At 35.3% G+C, this 20527-nt stretch overlaps 1 protein-coding gene across 11 annotated transcripts in view; it reads left to right on the top strand.

Annotated features, from left to right (window-relative positions):
• Nucleotides 1-20527, top strand: part of LOC131439077 (myb-like protein Q) — a 236963-nt gene that overhangs the window by 12017 nt on the left and 204419 nt on the right. The gene's annotated exons all lie outside the window — the stretch shown is intronic.

Below are 20527 nucleotides of genomic sequence, written 5' to 3'. Positions count from 1 at the left end.
GCCAATTCAGTTTGTGGTTTAAGGTTGTATAAACGGTAATAAATTGAAAAAGTTCACATCGGCATGCAAGGGTTAGTTAGCTGTTTATTTCTCATTGATTAGAAATGAAACGAAATGCGCTTACTCTTTGTTGCGAACGCTCACCCAGCTAACACTCGGGACGCTAAAGTTGTTCTCGTTGACCAAACCCGAAATCCCGCGATGGTCGAAACAGTGAATGCACGATGCTAAACTTGTTACCTTCTATCTCCAATGCCGTCAGATTAGAATTCGCTATAACGCTGAAAGATTGATACGAAGTTCTTTCCGCAATTATTGATTCGAAGATCCGGTTCGAAGGACCATGTACGCTCGCAATAGCGTTGTCCGTGTTCCAATTAGGATCCCTAGCGGCTGGCCAACAGTGACAATCGATGACAATGGAAATCAGAAACGTAGCAATAATTTAGCCGAAAACAATCACCATCAAGCAAAGAGCAATCTAAAATCGATACAGGGTACTTTCTTCATAATGCGCGCTGAATGATAGAAAGACGTTCGCACTCTTTGAGCTGTGGTATACAATTAATTTATTGTCAGGAAAAAACCAGCTGAAGGCTAGTAAAAAAAACCTGAATCTTTTCGATTATTGTTTGATTTGTTTTTTATGTATAAGAAGTGTACTGTCAGTTTGTATGTATAAGTGTGTTACTGAATTTCACACTGAACTTCATATTGGAGTGAATCTGACGAGTGTGCGGTGTGTCATGCTGTGAATAATATTACATATCATTTAACAATAATTTTTTATAATGAATGTTTTCGTAATTAAGTATTCTGTTGTCCGTTGATGCTGTTCTTGGCGGAGATCGTATGATGATTTGATGCGTTAGTGACGTCGTACACGGAACAGTACGCAATAGTTAATAATTTGCGAATTAGTAAAAAAAATAGTGCAGTGGAATTCAAACAAATTTATTTTCTATAAAAATGATTATTTCGTTGTGAAATTTTTGATTCATTTATTCATTTTGATTACTCAGTTCATATTATGAAGGCCATTCTCCTCTGTAGTAGCGAATCTTTATTGGTTCATAAATGTGGATAGGCTGTACGAATTTGCTTGATACACCGAATTGATGCGATCATAACATCACCATTGAATAGGATGCTTGGTAATCCTTACTATTTATATCCATGCGAATGCATTTGTTCCATGTATTAAAGCAGAGTGCTTCACCTGATGAGGAGACGAGTTGACTCCGGATGTATACCCTCGATTCAAAGTTCGAATCGCACCGCTCCTAACACTCCACAGTGGTCCAGGAAGCAAAATTAGCAGGAAACAATTGTTTACGCTTTTATTATTGGGCTTAGAGATTTGAAGTCTTCGGCACGTTAGTTTCAATTAATAAACTGCGTTTTTCGGCCATAGTAGTTTTAGGGTGGTCCTAAAGCAAACTATGAATTAAAAAATTATTTCAAAATCTGGATGAGATAGAACAATGCATCCTTCCTTTAGAATAATCAATTTAAGGCAACTTTGTCGAAGATATTGGTTGTGTATCTATAACCGTTTTTACATTAGAACGGTTAACATATCCTAAGTTAGGGTGCTTCTTAAAAAAAACAGTTTTTATTCAATAACATTTTCATTTGAATTTTCTCAATAAAGTAATGTTCTAAGAAATTCAAGAGCCTAAAGAGGCGCAACTTTTGGTGGAAAAAGATTTTTTTTATACTACCTGGTTCAATAGTTATGATAGATTTTAACAAAAAAATACGCCTTTTTTAAATAACGGTTTCCAAAAATGGCGCAACCCGAAAAAAAAAATTTCGATTGCATGTGATAGCTTATACATTTTTATATAATATGAGAAAAATTTGGAAAACAGTTATTTTTCTATCTCATTTAAATCAAAATTCCGTGCAAGTATTTTTGTACTTTATCATATAACATCTAGCTTAGTAATATACTAAGGAGTGTTAGAAAAAGGATATTTCATGACAAATATTTACAATCTATTCTTTGGACATTTGTCGTACGTATAATAAGATGTAACTTTTAAACTTTTTATCTTTCTCATAAAGAAAAGTTTTACAATCACTGTGCAAACTGATTTTTGAACAGAGGTCCATAGAGCCGAATATCATATACCAATGCAAAAGTGTTTGTGTTTGTAACACTCAGTTTCAATGGGGATCTCAGAGAAATCTCTTTAATTTCATTTCATTTATATGCAATTACATGGTGAAAAGCGCCAACGAATCAATTTCCAAGTGTTTCTTATAAGTGGCCATGGAAAGGAAGGGGATTTTCCAAAACTACTTAGTAAAATTAATTTGAACAATATGTATATTAACGAGTATCATATTACAATATTAGATGCCCTGTATTTTCTGGAAGGAAAACTTTATTAGTATTTTTGTTTGTTTTGTTTTTCAGAGAAATGATGGGATCGGAAGTCATTAGAAGCCTTAAGAACAGATCTTCTAAATTGACCTGCCTGTTGAATTTTCTTGTATTATTTTCCCTAAATCTTCGAATGCATTTGTTTCTCATTTCTGCTGCTTCTTCTGAGAACATTCCAATTGGAAGAATTGCATATTGTACAATAGCGACTCCATGCACGAGTAATTTGTGTACAGTTGGTGACAAAGCGTACCAACCATACAACTTGTTGTATAGCTCATGTGTACTGTTCGTATATATTCCGAAAGACACCACATCAATCTCCATTTTGCTGTTAATTAGTGATAGTATAACATAAAATCTTTCCAATAAATCATGATTCAGTCCTGTAATTTTAGCAACTATTTCTCTTCCTTCAAAAAAACCGCCTCGCAACATTACCGCTGTTTGAATTTCCTTCCCCTGGCCGAGGTTCACTGATTGTAGACCTAATTGTTCTCGAAGAGCCGAACGGATAGATTTTTCATGATGACTCACTGCATTATTATTCTTTGAAACTTTCCACGTTGGTTTCTCCAAGCACAAACGATAAGAAATCTTGAGAAGCAACTCCATAGTGCGAATATACGCATGAAGCGGAGAGAGTCCGAACTCGTATTTGGAAGGATCATCATACGAGTCTACTGCTTCTTTTGGAAGATTAAGTTTCATTACGGATCGCTGACAAATGAAGCAAGCTTGTGAAGAAGTTCCCGTCAAATCGTTAATAACTTTCGTGTCTAATTAACAGCAAAATGGAGATCGATGTGGTGTCTTTCGGAATATATACGAACAGTACACATGAGCTATACAACAAGTTGTATGGTTGGTACGCTTTGTCACCAACTGTACACAAATTACTCGTGCATGGAGTCGCTATTGTACAATATGCAATTCTTCCAATTGGAATGTTCTCAGAAGAAGCAGTAGAAATGAGAAACAAATGCATTCGAAGATTTAGGGAAAATAATACAAGAAAATTCAACAGGCAGGTCAATTTAGAAGATCTGTTCTTAAGGCTTCTAATGACTTCCGATCCCATCATTTCTCTGAAAAACAAAACAAACAAAAATACTAATAAAGTTTTCCTTCCAGAAAATACAGGGCATCTAATATTGTAATATGATACTCGTTAATATACATATTGTTCAAATTAATTTTACTAAGTAGTTTTGGAAAATCCCCTTCCTTTCCATGGCCACTTATAAGAAACACTTGGAAATTGATTCGTTGGCGCTTTTCACCATGTAATTGCATATAAATGAAATGAAATTTAAGAGATTTCTCTGAGATCCCCATTGAAACTGAGTGTTTTTTTTTTTCATAAATACGTTTATTTCATAGGCAATATACATAAGTTTTTCTTCGCCGTGGCATCCACAATACATAGTAGTTTAAACCTAATACATTTCGAATATCATATTAGTATGTTGGTACTCATTGGTTAATCTAAACACTGTTTTTATCAAGCGAGTTGCTATTTTAAATTACATTAAATAAAATACATTTATTTTGTACATGATCTCATAACTATTTCAGGTTTGTTTGTATCAGTTCACCACTTATATTCAATATCCTATAGTTGGCTATTGGTTGAACTCATGGAAGAGAAAACAGTCTAACATAAAATAAAATTTAAATTGGAACTCCAATGGATTTAATGAAATGATAAAGAAGTTTCATGTATGGAAGGTCACGACAAGCAAGAATGTCGCGAACTGGGACATTGGATAGTCTACCTTGGGTACGCAAGGAATTTATTAGTTGAGATCTGACATCACGAAACTCCACGCATGTCCAAACAACATGGTCAATATCGCGGTAACCTTCGCCGCAAGCACAATGATTAGTCTCGGAAAGTCCAATTCGAAGGAGATGTGCATCTAACGTGTAGTGATTGGACATGAGTCTGGACATCACACGAATGAAATCTCTACTCACATCCAGTCCCCTGAACCATGCCTTTGTCGATATTTTAGGAATAATTGAGTGCATCCACCGACCCAGATCATCTTTATCCCAAGAAGCTTGCCAGCTGGCAAGTGTTCTTTGGCGAGACGCGCTATAGAATTCGTTGAAAGCAATCGGTCTCTCATAAATCTCACCCTCAATAGCACCACGTTTGGCTAAACTATCGGCTCTTTCATTGCCTGGAATGGAGCAATGAGGCGGAACCCAAACTATTGTGATTTGATAATTATTATTCAATATGACGTTCAGGCACTGTTTTATTTTGCCCAAGAAAAAAGGTTCATTTTGGCAAGCAGCGTTTGAGCGAATAGCTTCAATTGCACTCAGACTATCTGTGAAAAGAAAATAATGGTTTGGAGATAATGTGACGATTACACTCAAACTATAATGAACTGCTGCTAACTCTGCTATATAAACAGATGCAGGTTCTTGAAGCTTAAATGAGACCGAAACATTATTGTTGAATATACCAAACCCAGTAGCCTCATCAATTCGTGATCCGTCCGTGTAAAATATTTTCTCAGAGTCAATATGCCTGAACTTACTTGTAAATATTTTTGGGATTTCCATCGAGCGTAGGTGTTCCGGGATTCCACGCACTTCGCGCTGCATGGATGTGTCGAAAAATAAAGTTGAGTCAGGGACATTTAGGAGGCTGAAACGGATAGGAATATATCTTGAAGGGTTGATTTCCTGTGACATATGGTTAAAATATACTGTCATGAATCTTGTTGAGATTGAAGCTCAACTAGCCTTTCGAAGTTATTAATAACCAGGGGATTCAGTACCTCACATCTTATTAGCAGTCGCGATGAAAGCTCCCAAAAACGATCTTTCAATGGAAGAACTCCCGCCAGAACTTCAAGACTCATTGTATGTGTCGAATGCATGCACCCTAAAGCAATTCGCAAACAACGATATTGAATTCGCTCTAATTTGATAATATGAGAGTTTGCAGCGGAACGAAAGCAAACGCATCCATATTCCATCACTGAAAGTATCGTTGTCTGATACAATTTTATTAGATCTTCCGGATGAGCACCCCACCAAGATCCTGTTATTGTTCGAAGAAAATTTACTCTTTGTTGGCATTTTGTTATCAGAAACCTAATGTGTCCTCCCCACGTGCATTTGGAATCAAACCACACCCCAAGGTATTTGAAAGTCAAAACCTGTTGGATCATTCTTCCCATCATATGAAGCTGAAGCTGCGCGGGATCATGCTTTCGTGAAAAGACGACCAGCTCTGTTTTCTCCGCAGAGAATTCGATACCCAGATGAACAGCCCAAACGGACAAGTTATCTAAGGTATCTTGCAATGGTTTTTGCAGATCAATAGCTTTGGGTCCAGTAACTGAAACTACGCCATCATCTGCCAATTGTCTTAGTGTACATGGGGTTACTAGACAGCTGTCAATGTCATTCACGTAAAAATTATAAAGGAGCGGACTGAGGCATGATCCTTGCGGTAGACCCATGTAGCTAATTCTGAATGTTGCCAAATCGCCATGTGAAAAATGCATGCGTTTCTCTGACAAAAGGTTGTGCAAATAATTATTTATAACCGCTGGGAGTCCATGTTGGTGGAGCTTGTTTGAAAGAACATTAATGGAAACTGAATCAAATGCTCCTTTAATGTCTAAAAATACAGATGCCATTTGTTGCTTTTGAGCGAAGGCAATTTGGATGTCAGACGAAAGCAATGCTAGGCAATCATTCGTCCCTTTATTTCTTCGGAAGCCAAATTGAGTATCTGATAACAAACCTTTCGTCTCGACCCAAGTGTCGAGACGTCGAAGAATAATTTTTTCGAACAATTTTCTGATGCAGGACAACATTGCAATAGGTCTATATGAGTTGTGATTGGAAGCTGGTTTCCTCGGCTTTTGAATGGCGATAACTTTCACTTGTCTCCAGTCAGGTGGAACAATATTTTGCTCAAGAAACTTGTTGAACAATTCCAACAAACGTCTTTTTGCGAGGTCGGGCAGATTCTTCACCAAATTGAATTTAATTCTGTCCAACCCAGGAGCGTTATTGTTACAAGACATGAGTGCTATGGAAAATTCCATCATTGAAAAGGGGCTATCAATGGAATCATCATTTGAAGAAGACTCCCTAATAATGCTATGCGTAGGAACAGAATCTGGACAAACTTTCCTCGCAAAATCAAATATCCATCGATTCGAGTACTCCTCACTCTCATTTCCTACGTTACGATTCCTCATTCGTCTGGCCGTATTCCAAAGAGTGCTCATTGAGGTTTCTCTTGACAAACCTTCGACAAAATGTCTCCAATAGCTGCATTTCTTGACCCGAAGTATGTTCTTGTACTTGGTTTCTAAAACCAAGAATTTTTCAAAATTCTGAGGAGTTCCTCCTCCTCGTTTTAAAAACGTCTTGAAAGCATTTTGTTTCGCGTGTTTAGCATCTGAGCACTCTTTGTCCCACCAAGGATTTGGAGGTCTTCTGATAGACGATGGACCAAGAAATCGTTTGGTTTGTGCTTGTTCAGCGGCCTCCAGTATCGAACAAACGAGGAAGTCATATTCTTCAAGTGGGGGGAGCTCTTCCATTGAAGTTAAGACACTTGAAATATTACTTTGGTATTTAATCCAGTCAATATTTTTTGTCAAATCATATGGAATATTAACTGAATTAGCAATGCCTTTGTTACTGCTAATTGAGATGATGATTGGTAAATGATCGCTACCATGTAAATCAGGAAATACTTTCCAGGTGCAATCTAGTCGAATTGAAGTCGAGCACAGAGATAAATCTAATGCACTTGGACGTGCAGGAGGTCTTGGGATCCGTGTCATGCTACCCATATTCAATACTGTCATGTTGAAATTGTCGCAAATATTATATATTAGAGATGATCTGCTATCATTGTAAACGGAACCCCACATCATTCCGTGCGAATTGAAGTCTCCTAAAATCAAACGTGGAGCAGGAAGGGCTTCGACAATTTCATTAAGCTGTCGTTGTCCAACTTGAGCTCTTGGTGGAATATATACCGAAGCAATGCAAATGTCTTTTCCTTTAATGTTTATTTGACAAGCAACAACTTCTATACTAGAAGTCGAAGGAATGTTTAATCTATAAAAGGAATAACATTACTTAATTCCTAAAAGCACTCCACCATACGGAGAGTCTCTATCGAGACGTATAATGTTAAAGTCATTAAAATTTAAGGCTATGTTTGATGTAAGCCATGTTTCGCACAAAGCAAATACATCACATTTTTGACTATGCAACAAAACTTTAAATGAATCAAGTTTTGGCATGATGCTTCGACAATTCCACTGCAGAACAGTGATTGAATCATTTGCGGCGGATGATAAATTATCCATCAAATGATACAAAACCTGAAAGAACTGGCCATTGAGCTGATAGCTGTTTCAAAAAAGTTCTAGCTATTGGAAGGAATGCCGTTATGATGGTCTTTAGAGGTTCAGAAATATTGAATGCAGCGAAAATCCATTCTACAATTTCCGAAAATTTCAGTAATCCTGTTGGTGAATGTGAAATGGAGCCCACTGGATTATTGTCTTTTCTTGAGCTAGTTCCTGGATTGGTTTGTGAATTTGACAAACCAGGAGGCACAGTTTTTGGTTTTAAATTTGGCTTTTTAGCTTTAACACGGGGATCTTTTTTTGAAGGTGTAATTTTAGGTGTCTTTTTTGGTATTTTATGGTTTGGTAATCTCCTCTTAACAGACCCTTGAGGAGTGACAAACGAGGTATCTTCACTATTTCCGTCAGAGTCAGATTCCTCTGGCTCCGCAAGATTTGAAAAACCGTTTTCGGTTTCCAAAGGGGAGACATGTATGACCGTTTTAAGCATTTCTGCATATGTGCGCTTAGACCGTGCTTTTAAAGAAAGCTTCATTTTGTCTTTACGCAGCTTAAATGCAGCGCACACTGAAAGATCATCATGAGGACTTTCCCCACAATAAACACATTTTTCAACATCTTTATCGCAAAGATTATCCTTATGAGGCCCTTGACATTTGATACATTTGGACTTATTACTACAGTAAGTAGCTGTATGTCCGAATTTTTTACAGTTCGTGCAATTCATAACATGCGGTACGAAAAGCCGAACAGGAAGACGAATTTTATCGATATAGACATGGCTAGGCAATGCAGATCCGGCAAATGTTACACGAAACGAATCTGAGGGACGATAAGACTTTTTTCCATCGACAATAGATGCTGAGTACAATTGTTTGCACTCGAGTATCTTAACTCCCTCAAGCATGGAGTTTTTAAAACGGCCAACTCCATTTTTAAGTAAATCATCTGCTGTCAGACTTGCTTCAGTCACAACACCGTCAATTTCCACCTCCTTCGATGGAATGTAAACTCGATATTCAATAGCAAATAATTTACAGGTTACAATATCGTTTGCCTGTTTCAAGTCGTTAACAACAACTCGAATTTTATCTCTATTAACCTTACAGATTTCTTTGACTTCAGAGAAATGTGATGTCAAATCCTTTGTAATTTGCATCAAGTTTAAAATCTTTTCTTTTTTTCGAAGATAGACTATCCATGGCCCAGTGGTACCCTGTGGATAATGTTTAGCCCTCGGAGTATTTAAACTCTTACTAGTATCCGGAATCGGATTCGGATGATCTTCCATGAGATCATCCATTACATTAATTTTTTTTTGTAAATTAATAATACCAAAATAAAAACTTATGTTTAGTAAAATTTCAGATATAAGAAATAAAAAATAAATTAAATTAAATCTACCTTGTAGCTGATGTCTCTGTTCCTTTATCGTGAAGAACGACGTGAAGCTCTTCCAACGATTTCCAATTGGCAGTCTTCTGCTGTTTCCAATTGGCAGTCTTCTGTCGTTTATTGCTATCTCAGTTGCTCTGCCGTCGTTGTGAACACCACTGCACTTGCTGTGCTGCCTGTACCTGACCCCAGGTACAGTGCTTTTGCTCTTGGTGGCGATCAAATGCGATGCTTGCAGTGTAGCACCTCGCGATATATGCCGTCTCTTTTGATCCTACGCAGCGTACAAATTCTGGTACCTGGTAGATCAGCACTGGGTTGCTTTAGCACCTCTGTGCCTTTGCACCCCTTCGTCTTCGCACCTTTATGCGATGGCACCTCTGTGACTCGTCACTTCTATGCTCTCGCACCTCTGTGTCTCTACACCTCTGTGCGTATGAACGGGATGGCCTTCGTTGCTAGCTTTCCAGTCGGGAAACGCCCCGAATATTGCGTTTGCTATGGGCAGTTTAACTACCTGAAGCTTAGAATTGTCTCGGTAGCAGCCGTTAACTCACGAGCCAGTACAATCGAAACACAACCTCTTCGCTTGAATGGTTTTTACTGAATGAAACTGAGTGTTACAAACACAAACACTTTTGCATTGGTATATGATATTCGGTTCTATGGACCTCTGTTCAAAAATCAGTTTGCACAGTGATTGTAAAACTTTTCTTTATGAGAAAGATAAAAAGTTTAAAAGTTACATCTTACATCTTGCACGGAATTTTGATTTAAATGAGATAGAAAAATAACTGTTTTCCAAATTTTTCTCATATTATATAAAAATGTATAAGCTATCACATGCAATCGAAAAATTTTTTTCCGGGTTGCGCCATTTTTGGAAACCGTTATTTAAAAAAGGCGTATTTTTTTGTTAAAATCTATCATAACTATTGAACCAGGTAGTATAAAAAAAATCTTTTTCCACCAAAAGTTGCGCCTTTTTAGGCTCTTGAATTTCTTAGAACATTACTTTATTGAGAAAATTCAAATGAAAATGTTATTGAATAAAAACTGTTTTTTTAAGAAGCACCCTAACTTAGGATATGTTAACCGTTATAATGTAAAAACGGTTATAGATACACAACCAATATCTTCGACAAAGTTGCCTTAAATTGATTATTCTAAATTATTGTGGAAGGATGCATTGTTCTATCTCATCCAGATTTTGAAATAATTTTTTAATTCATAGTTTGCTTTAGGACCACCCTAAAACCACTATGGCCGAAAAACGCAGTTTATTAATTGCAACTAATGTGCCGAAGACTTCAAATTTCTAAGCCCAATAATAAAAGCGTAAACAGTTGTTTCCTGCTAATTTTGCTTCCTGGACCACTGTGCACTCCTAATACCAAGCCTAAAAAAGTTACGCGGAGCACCAAGCCTGAAAAAAAGTAACGGTAACTTTGAGCTAGCATAGCTCAGTTGTTACTTGACCAATTTCGATAAATTTTACACCTTCGAATTTTGTAAAGCTTGTAGATTATTTTAAGTATATCATTATTGACGATCGTTTAAGAAAAACTAATGAAAATCTGATTTCTCCCGTTCCAAGTTTTTGTTAAGCTCAAAATATACCCTATCTGCATTCATGCGGCATCTGCATTGCAAATGGGATATTGAGAACTTCAACTTTACCGAGTCATAACTTTGTTGTTAGTCAACCGATTTTAGAAATTTGTTCACCAGGTACTACTTCCAGAAATAAAATAAACTAAAAAAAAACGAAAAATAGGGTTTTCCATCCAAAGTTATAATGAAAACTGTAGATAGATGACCTCAGAAAAGGTGAGACTGTTTACAATGATCGTAAATATCTCGAAATTCATAGCGATGACCTATATATTTTTACACATCAATTGATTGCCATTCAAAAATTGAAGCGATGACATATACATTTTCTACTCGAAAATATTGGAATCATCACCAGATATAATGTATTAATGAACAAAATTATATATCCGTTCAAAGAATTTCAAAAAAATTGGTACAAATACAAAACTTTTAAATTATAGGACATATATTTTTCTATTATTTTATTTGAAAATTAATTATGAACAAAATTTACAAAAAAAAAACTGAAACTTGGATTTCACTGAAAATCTTAAAAGTTCTGGTAAATATACCTAAGCTCTAAAAATATTTCTTAAATTAATTTCTTTTCTAATTTTAAGATATTTGGAATTGATAAAATATTTCAGAAATTTCATGTAAACCGGTAATTTTTCAAAATGGAAAAATATCAAACTATCACCATTATCTTTACGTTTCGTCTTAGACTTGTCAGTGCATAGCAGTTTATGTTGAACTATTATGCCACCTCCAGTTCAACATAAACCGCCGAGACTAAACCGAAACGTAAACATAATGAAATTGTTTGTTTGCCCTAGCACAAACAAGATTAATTCCTAAACAAATTCCAATGCGGGCAGGAACCACTCACCCACCTACAGCTTTACGCAATTAAAGATGATCCCAAAATATTGGTAGTGCAGGGTTCCATTCAGTAAAAAGCATTCAAACGAAGAGGTTGTTTTTCGAGACGAAGATAACTGTAAGCTGCAGGTAGACAACCTGTTAATGCTAATCGCAAAGGCTACAGCAAAGCCAATATTCGGGGCGATTCCAGTTTCAGAAGTACTTCACTGAGAAAGATGGCCTAACCGATCTGAACTAGCTTTCATGTTTTTCAAAAATCAAACAAAATAATTCTAAGTTTGTGAAATATAAATTTTAATATTCTATCGATTATAATTGATGTCGTTTAGGATAGCGGAAAATTAAAGATATATGATTTTGTTCTTAATTGTTGTAAAACAAAAATCAAGCAATGTATTATTTTTAAATTGTAGTTGTTTTTTTGCCATGGGTTAGTATATAAATTTTGTATATTTTTACGTTCTATTTCTTATTGTATAAGGCCATTGAAATTATTTAAAATTGTTGTATTATCACAAAACTTATTTTATTAGAAAAGTTCAAATTCTACGTCTCTATGAAATAGGTGAAATGAACACGGATGAGAATTTTGAAATTTCCGATCTTCTACCGATTTTTTTGTGATTCTACGAAAAACATAAAACAAAATCAGAATTTTAGTAGTTATCAATTGCGTTTGGGTTGTGCATAAAAATTGTTTAGATCTTTTGTCCAATATAAAAATATAATTATTTTTAGAGTTTAGGTATATTTACCAAAATTTTTAAGATTGTCAGTGAAATCCAAGTTTCAGGTTTTTTATTGTAAATTTTGTTTATAATAAATTTCCAACTAAAATATAATATAAAAAAAAATGCCTTTAAATTGATTTAGCTGTAAATTGTTCATTCCTGAGAAGGATAGTAACAATAACGTCAAATGGTTTATTATTTATAACAATGTTTAAATGAGAGTAGTGCAAAAAAACAAAATTTCGTTTTATAAACATATTTTTTTTGTTAATTTTGGCATCTATGTATTTCAAACGCGATTACGTAAGGTTATTTTTTCTTACATGATTTTTGGTCAACGTATTACATGTCAGTTCTGCCAACCATCTGTTCGCTACGACAATCCTTGCACTGAAACTGCAGCAAAGAGCCATCTAACAACATCAACTAACGTACAGCAAGGCGCAACTATTGCAACTAAGCAATGGCGAAAAGAAATCGAAAATCACTTGATAACAACACTGACGTAGTAATGTATGAAAAGACGAACTGCGATCAAAGTGCCTCTAAATCTTTACTGAAAGACAATGGAAGTTTTTTGATTTCACAGAAAGATGCCTCATCGGTCACGTTATGCTTGTACACAAATAAGCCTGAATTCGAATTTTCGGTGAAAATGGTATATGATACGGCCCTAATTGCTAATCTTTTCTATATGAGAGAAACAAAACTATTACATGACTACTATTACGATTATATTCATACTAAGAATTCTTTCAGGTCAAATTTGTCATTTGTCATTTGTCAAATTCAGCAAAATTTTCTTGATTGTTCTAGCACACATATTATGCTACATTATAACGATTTATATGGCCTTGACTCCAACGTAAGGTTTCCTCGGAGATGTTGTGAATTAGTGAATCACACTAATAAGAGCGTGCGCAAGCTACATTCGTCAAGCGGGAAATAAATATGGTAATTGCACAATTATACAAATATCGAAACGTACGAACAAAACAAGCAGTAAATGAGATGAGATATGGGTTACCAAAACATAATTGAAGAAAAAATGTTCACGTGTAAAGCAGTACCAGTTATGAATATTGTAACTTATTTTTGATTGCATCCATGGTTATGCTCAATCCCAAATCAATTGGTTTAAAATCGACCTTTCCCTTGTGTATTTTATTCTAAAATCTCCCCGTCTGCACCGTTATGTGTAGAATAAGTGCGAGGGATAGTGAAGGTGTAAAGTTTTACACGAAACCGCAAAAAAGAACTGGTTTGAATTATACCGGTATCGTGAAAAAAACTAGTTGGAGGTGAACAAGTTCCTTGAATAAGCTGTCGTTATAGAGGAGATTATCAAACAAGATCGGTAACAACGTTCTGTTTCAAAAATCTCCTACACCTACTAGTATGAGTTTATTATTATGTAAAAGCTTACACGCTCTCTTTTGTGAATGTTACGATGAGGTTTCTTATAACAGAAGAACCATTTATTAAAAGCTTTTCAAAGCTCTATACCAGCTTAGAATAAACGGTTTCAGAATAAAAGTTCGATCTGTAACAAATTCTTGTTCCAAAACCGCCTGTTGCAAAGATTTCTTACTAAAAACATTTCGCGTGTTGAATTATTGTCATCCACAGATTTTATTTCACACACAATAATATCGAAGCATTTAATAGAAAACACTTCATTTGATCGATAAACAATTGGAGCAATTACACCGTATTTTGAGACTGCCAACAAAGCTCAATCAATAAATTTTCAAACTATTAATTCACATATACACAAACCAAGGCCGATACGGATCCTTGTCTGGCACATGGGGCGACGAAAATTGTTTAGCAGAAGCAGCGCAACGATTTACTCAACAAAACTTTCGTCACCTAAGGCTGGGCCACATTCGGTAAATGCCATTGCAGATTCATCTTAAAGCAGACAATCGTTGACTGTGTCGGCTGTTCAATGGGAGCTAAGCAAATAAACTAGCCTAGTGGAAAATTGTGCATTTGAATGTGTCAATCACCACACTCAAATTAATCGAATTCAAATGTTCAGTTCGTAACTTTTTCTTCTTTTATTTACAGCATGAAATTGCTTGTTGAGCTCCCGAGGCAAGGGCGTCCACCATCAAAAATCTTAGCACAGTATAAACCTGATTAATTAGCGAATGGACATTGTGTTCGCTTCGTTGGCCGACAGACAAATGAATTCAAAAGTCAATAGAAGGGGTATATAAAGGGTTAATTTACTTATGGATATATATATATATATATATATATATATATATATATATATATATATATATATATATATATATATATATATATATATATATATATGTATACTTTTAGAGAAAATGAATATAGTATATTTGACACAAATTATGTAAATTTATGTTTTAGGAGACCGACAAAATTTAAAATGATCTAACGCATATTTAATGCATTCTAACCTATTTTTATGTAATATAACATGTACGTTTACACGCCTGCTTTCAGGTTACGTACACTGAACAAATATTTAAACCATTCTTGTAAAATTCAGTCATTTTTCGAATTACGTTGAATGGAGTCGTATGTACACAATTAGAAAAAAATACATCTTTATAGATGCACATACAAAAACGTGCTTGATCCACCTAGCAGTGAGATGATACCTTTTTTTATCAATTGGCATGTTATTTTTGCATGAATATTCTTCAGTGTTTCAGTTTCCATGACATTATTTTAATGAGCGTCGTTTCAAGCGGCAGAGATTTTAATCACTCATTATTCTGTAATGTCGAACTGCAAATCGGATCGAATTTGAATCTAAAAGTGTGACAATCGATTGAATATTCCATGAGATGTCGAAATAAGTTCCACTTTAGAGTTTACGGTTATTTTCGATACTTCCAGATCCGGTATTTCACGAGAAAAATGAGTAACACTATTTAATTTCGTTTCACATAATTCAGGAACCTTTTTTGGGAGTATACGACTTTTCATATGAATCTGAGTTTGAAGAAAACGGTTGAGTCATCTCCGACAAAAATTGAGTGAAATTATTGGTCACACATGCATTGGCTGATTTCGACGAACTGATTCGAATGGTATATTCGTGTTATGTTCTTCCAACAAGTAGTTTGAAACAATATAATTATGGAATTGCTTTCAACTCGAAAATTCTGCCATCATCTGGTTTACATATGTCATATTCGAACGATTATGTTGCCAAAAACGAACCGTGCTAAAATATGTCCGAGGCAAAATGTCATGAAAAAGGATGCTATACACAGTCTTTTTGGTACTTAGAAACAATTGTATGTAACAGTATAAAAAATTGTGTTTCACGTTGCTCCCAAACATTGCTTTGTCATATAGCGCTCAAAACTCCTACTACTGAAATAAGGCGAAAAGTCGCTTACACAAAAATATCGATAAATCCGTTGAAATGGACGGATTTTAACAATTTATGGCTTGTTGGATAGTTATTATCATGTGGAATCTAAGTCCGGAAACATATCCTCTTTTCGAGGTCAAGTGTGACAGATACTGTCAAAAAAGTGAAAATTTTGACATAAAACATCGTATAACTCAAAAAGTAAACATCCGATCTTAAAACCATTCAAAAGCGTTCTGGGTGACGGGGAGACCTTTTATTTGTGACTAGTTTGATCAAAATCGGTCCAGCCATCTCTTAGATCTCAACCTCTTAGTTGACAACACACATACAGATACACACACATACACACACACACGGACATTTTCTCAGTTCGTCGAGCTGAATCGATTGGTATATGACATTCGGCCCTCCGGGCCTCGGAAAATTTTTCTAAAGTTTGAGCGAATTCTATACCTATTTTTTATATTTATAAAAATGGTAAAAACGTCGCATTCACATTCACATTCACAATTCAAAGCATGTAAAGATAAGTCATATAATTAATTTCACAGTTAATTTTGCTGAAGCTTTCATCGATACAGACATAAAATTTATTTTTACATATTAATAGATGTAATATTGTGTCCGGCATTTCCCGTGAGCTGTTCCGCAGAATCGGTATCACATCTATAACATTTAATCGTTTGCAGTGTTGTTCCGGTTGAAAAATGAGTGCTGGGAAGGTTTCAATCAATTAAGTGCGCGTTTTCGGTTTTGTCCTTCAACAGCAAATGGAAAGGGTCTACCGCTGATAAGTGCTTGGATCGTCTAGATGGCTAGTTCCGATGAAGTGGGATATCCGAGAAGAAAGTGGTTCATTTAAAATTGTTTGCTAGAATCGAAGCGGCGAATAGCCATTTTGTATGCCCAACATGTTTGATCATGTTTGTTCGGTTGTAAGAGAAGAGTGCCGATGAGTGTCGCGCTCATTTATGGTTCGGCAGAATTATAGCGGAGAAGAGAGCATTTTTTTCGCACAGTAGTCGTGTTTCATCTCGCGTAGTTAACTGGAATGCGAATGGGAGAAAAGGATACTGTTTTTCTCTAGGACAGGACCAGACAACTGGCTGAAAGTCAAGTGATTTCCATATGCTAGGAGAGTGTGAGTGCACAAAAACTAAGGAAAGATGCGATAAAAAAGGACCCAAACTGGTGAGATCTGTCTGATATAGCGCTTTTAGAATTCTTCACAATCTATCAGTTTTCACAGTAATGTGAAAACTTGTATCATGATGCCATATCCATCCATTCTATCCAAAAAGCATTACATCATAGTATGAATTGAGATCTTTCCATGCTGGAAAGGTGTTTGTTCTCACCACTATAACAATTCTCTTTTTCTGCTCCAGAAACCGATATTAATTGTGTTGGTGCCACAGTACCGAAGAATTAGGGCTAGGTTAGAAACCACGTACAACGAATCTTAATGATTTTTATCGCATAGACATCTCTTGTGTAAGGAATCTGACTACTTTTACTTTGGGCCTGTTATGAAAGATCTGGGAAAACTGTTTTATAACATAATTCGTAAAAATCGAAGACGGTACCGAAAATAGATACCTTCGGGTAGCCTAATACTCCATGGAGTCTACGTGGTTTGTTAATAGCCCCTCATACAATACGTGGTGCAACGTTGCCAGGTATACCGATTTCTCTGACCTCTATACCGCAATACAGATATGTATTCCCAAAATACCAATAATTGACGGATCGTACAGATAAATACCGATTTTTTTGCTCGCCATAATGAGCTTTGGTGACATTTTCTTATGTTACGGGATTCTGATACCGATATGGTACAGATAGATTTTTACGCCAAATACAGGCAACCGCAGAAACTCGCGAAAGTCCATCATCGCCATTCTAAGCAGGGCATTATACAGACATACAGGCATTGCTGGTCAAATTACACATGAATTGTACTGTACAACTCGTGCATATTTGTGTTGTTCTACATGTATCTGCATTGGGTGCTGGTTTTTGCTAAGACCTTTTATAAGTATTAGTATTATAATTCAATTATTATTTCATATATTATCGTCTTACACTATTTTATGTTATTATATACTATGTTGTATGATATTATACTGCATTGCATTATATCACATTATATTGTATTATATTAAAATATATTTTATTATATTATATTATATTATATTATATTATAGGGTTTATTATGAGTAGTACTACGTACCTCTGCGCAAAATATAAATTTGTTTTCCTTATAAGTTATCATTTTTGAAGTAACTTTCAACTAAATATCAAGGTCGTCACAAGGTGAGCTTGGTTCTCACTGGTTCCTGTCTCATGCCTACACGTGTGTCTGTGGTGACAGATGGTCTATGGAATGCGTTGATGGCAGAATGAGAGGATGAGAAATGACATATAAATTCAAGTAATATAATATCATAGCATATCGCAACATATCATTTTATTTATTCTATTATTTATTATATAATTCATTGAACTATATTATATTGTTTTTTATTGTTATTTTCATAATTAAATTTATTGTTATTATTATTAATTTGTCATCAATAATAATAACATATAATATTTTTATAGATGTACATATTATTATTATTATTATTAGAAGAGAAATATTCTACTTCCTGCAGTATTGCGAAGATAGAAGAGCATAACTGACACTCTACATTAACTGTTGTTTTATATCATGTATCGTAATATATTATATTATATTATGTTATATTATATTATTTTGTAAGCTATTATATCATTTTATGTTATATTAATTTCATTACACTATGTTTGATTGTATTTATCAATATAAAACATTTTGCACGGGGCGTAAAGGGGAGGGAGCATCAGGGCATCGGACGAATTGATGACTGGACGAGGGATTGTGGATAGCCAGCCCAAGTCACTTGAAGGAAACTTGTTTCCTTCTGAAGGTTTGACATGAGTCTGACGCGCCCTTCTCAAACAAACCATCAGGCGGGTTCAAGCATGTATAGCGATATGCTTCATCCATGCACTGGATATTATGGTTGAAAGAGCATCTTTTATTCCCGCGGAATACGAGTAAGTGACTCTACTTACGTATCCGCCCAACCCTTTTTGTTCGCTTTTCGGTAACAGCTATAGTAAGAAGGTGAATGGATGAGTCATATCGGGGCTACTGTAAGTCTACCCGCATCCACTGGCAAGTCCTTGAACTGATGGTGGCTTCACTTCACATCACATCACATCACATTAATAGATGTAATATTGTGTCATCACCGAAGAAGTTATGGTACGCTTGAATTTACGTTACGAATTTGAATTTATTTCACTTTTTCTAAGACTGCAGAATTGCGTCACATGCTAATTCCTTAATTTTTTGCTGTGTATGTATGTATCTTTAGCCACCGTCAATTCAAGACTTCATCGAAAAATTCGTGTAATTTACTCTAGGCGAATGGTCCGTCCCTGTCCATCTATCACTGTTTCTTCTATGCTGAAAAATATTGTTATTGTTTGGCACCGTTATCTTCACGGTCCGTTATACTATTGAATGAATTAAAATAATACAACCTTTAATCAATTAGTTATGAATGATATTCTTTATGTATCAACTATACTGTACTCGAAATCATCTCAGATTCACCCCAGTGTGACTTATTGAATCTGTTACTTGATTCTGAAGATAAGATTATTATTATTATACTGATATTATCAGCAACTCAAAGTACTAGTGCTTTTTAAATACGATTCTTCTGCAAACAGTTTATTTTGGAAATGGTTAGTTGTTTATCGGATTGTATTATCTTGTAAAATAGTTTCTTCATACAATTACTGGTTTAATAACGCCTGGAGCTTGAATAATAATATAAAGTCAGTCTTGACATTACATTCCTTTTGTGGAATTTGGACTTTTTGTTTCAACAGACTTCGCAGCCAATTCATAGCGTACATAATCATTGCATGACTAGTACTACAATCGAATATAAAAATGAAAAATGAAAAATAATATGCTGATACTATTTTCGGTGGCAATCAGTCGCTAAATTTTTCGTTAATTTATTTTTTAGCAAATGGTACTAAAACATTCTACAGTTAACTTACAAAACCTGACTACTGCACTGTAGCATTATCATTTTACGTTTTTAAAAAGCGTACTCTCTTATTGAAAATTAAAATGTGTTCTACTTCAAAAGGTTCCATCAATCACAGCAATCTATGTATGTGTTAAGAACGATTAGAGCAAACCTAAGCTGCTGGGTAATGATATCACCAAGAAATTCAAAGCTAGTCTAGGTTCTAATGAAATACGATGCGTACATCCTCTTGAACGACGCAACGTATGTAAAGATGGACTGTGGGCAACATCCCGGATGAATGTTCTATTGGTCATTGGTTGATATGATGTCCCTGTGAAGTTCAAATTTACTGATATCGATAAATTCGCAAGAAAGCTAATAATTTGGCAAGGCATTTGCAGCTGCGGACAAAAAACAAGTTTCTGAGGCAAAAAAGACTATGGACTCCCAAATTTTCAAGAACAAGTGCCTCACAAAGGGTATTTTTTCGTGCATTGAAGCTCGCAGTGAAGAAAGTTTTTGGTCTGTTTTGGTAAACCCTAACTACGTTGATTTTTTGGACAATCATCATACGAACGCTCCCGCTTAGTTGAGACATATTGGAAAAAATTAGCAGTTGAAGAATAAGGGAAATGTGACTCGGGATGCGACTGAAAGCAAATGGTATTCGAAAAAAAATCGAAATTTCATTTTGAGTTCTCAATATT

This window comes from Malaya genurostris, chromosome 3 (assembly GCF_030247185.1).
Source record: "Malaya genurostris strain Urasoe2022 chromosome 3, Malgen_1.1, whole genome shotgun sequence".
In the NCBI taxonomy this organism is placed as follows: Eukaryota; Metazoa; Arthropoda; class Insecta; order Diptera; family Culicidae; genus Malaya; species Malaya genurostris.
The sequence above is the reverse complement of the archived record's forward strand: the minus strand, read 5'-3'. Positions and strand labels throughout refer to the sequence as shown.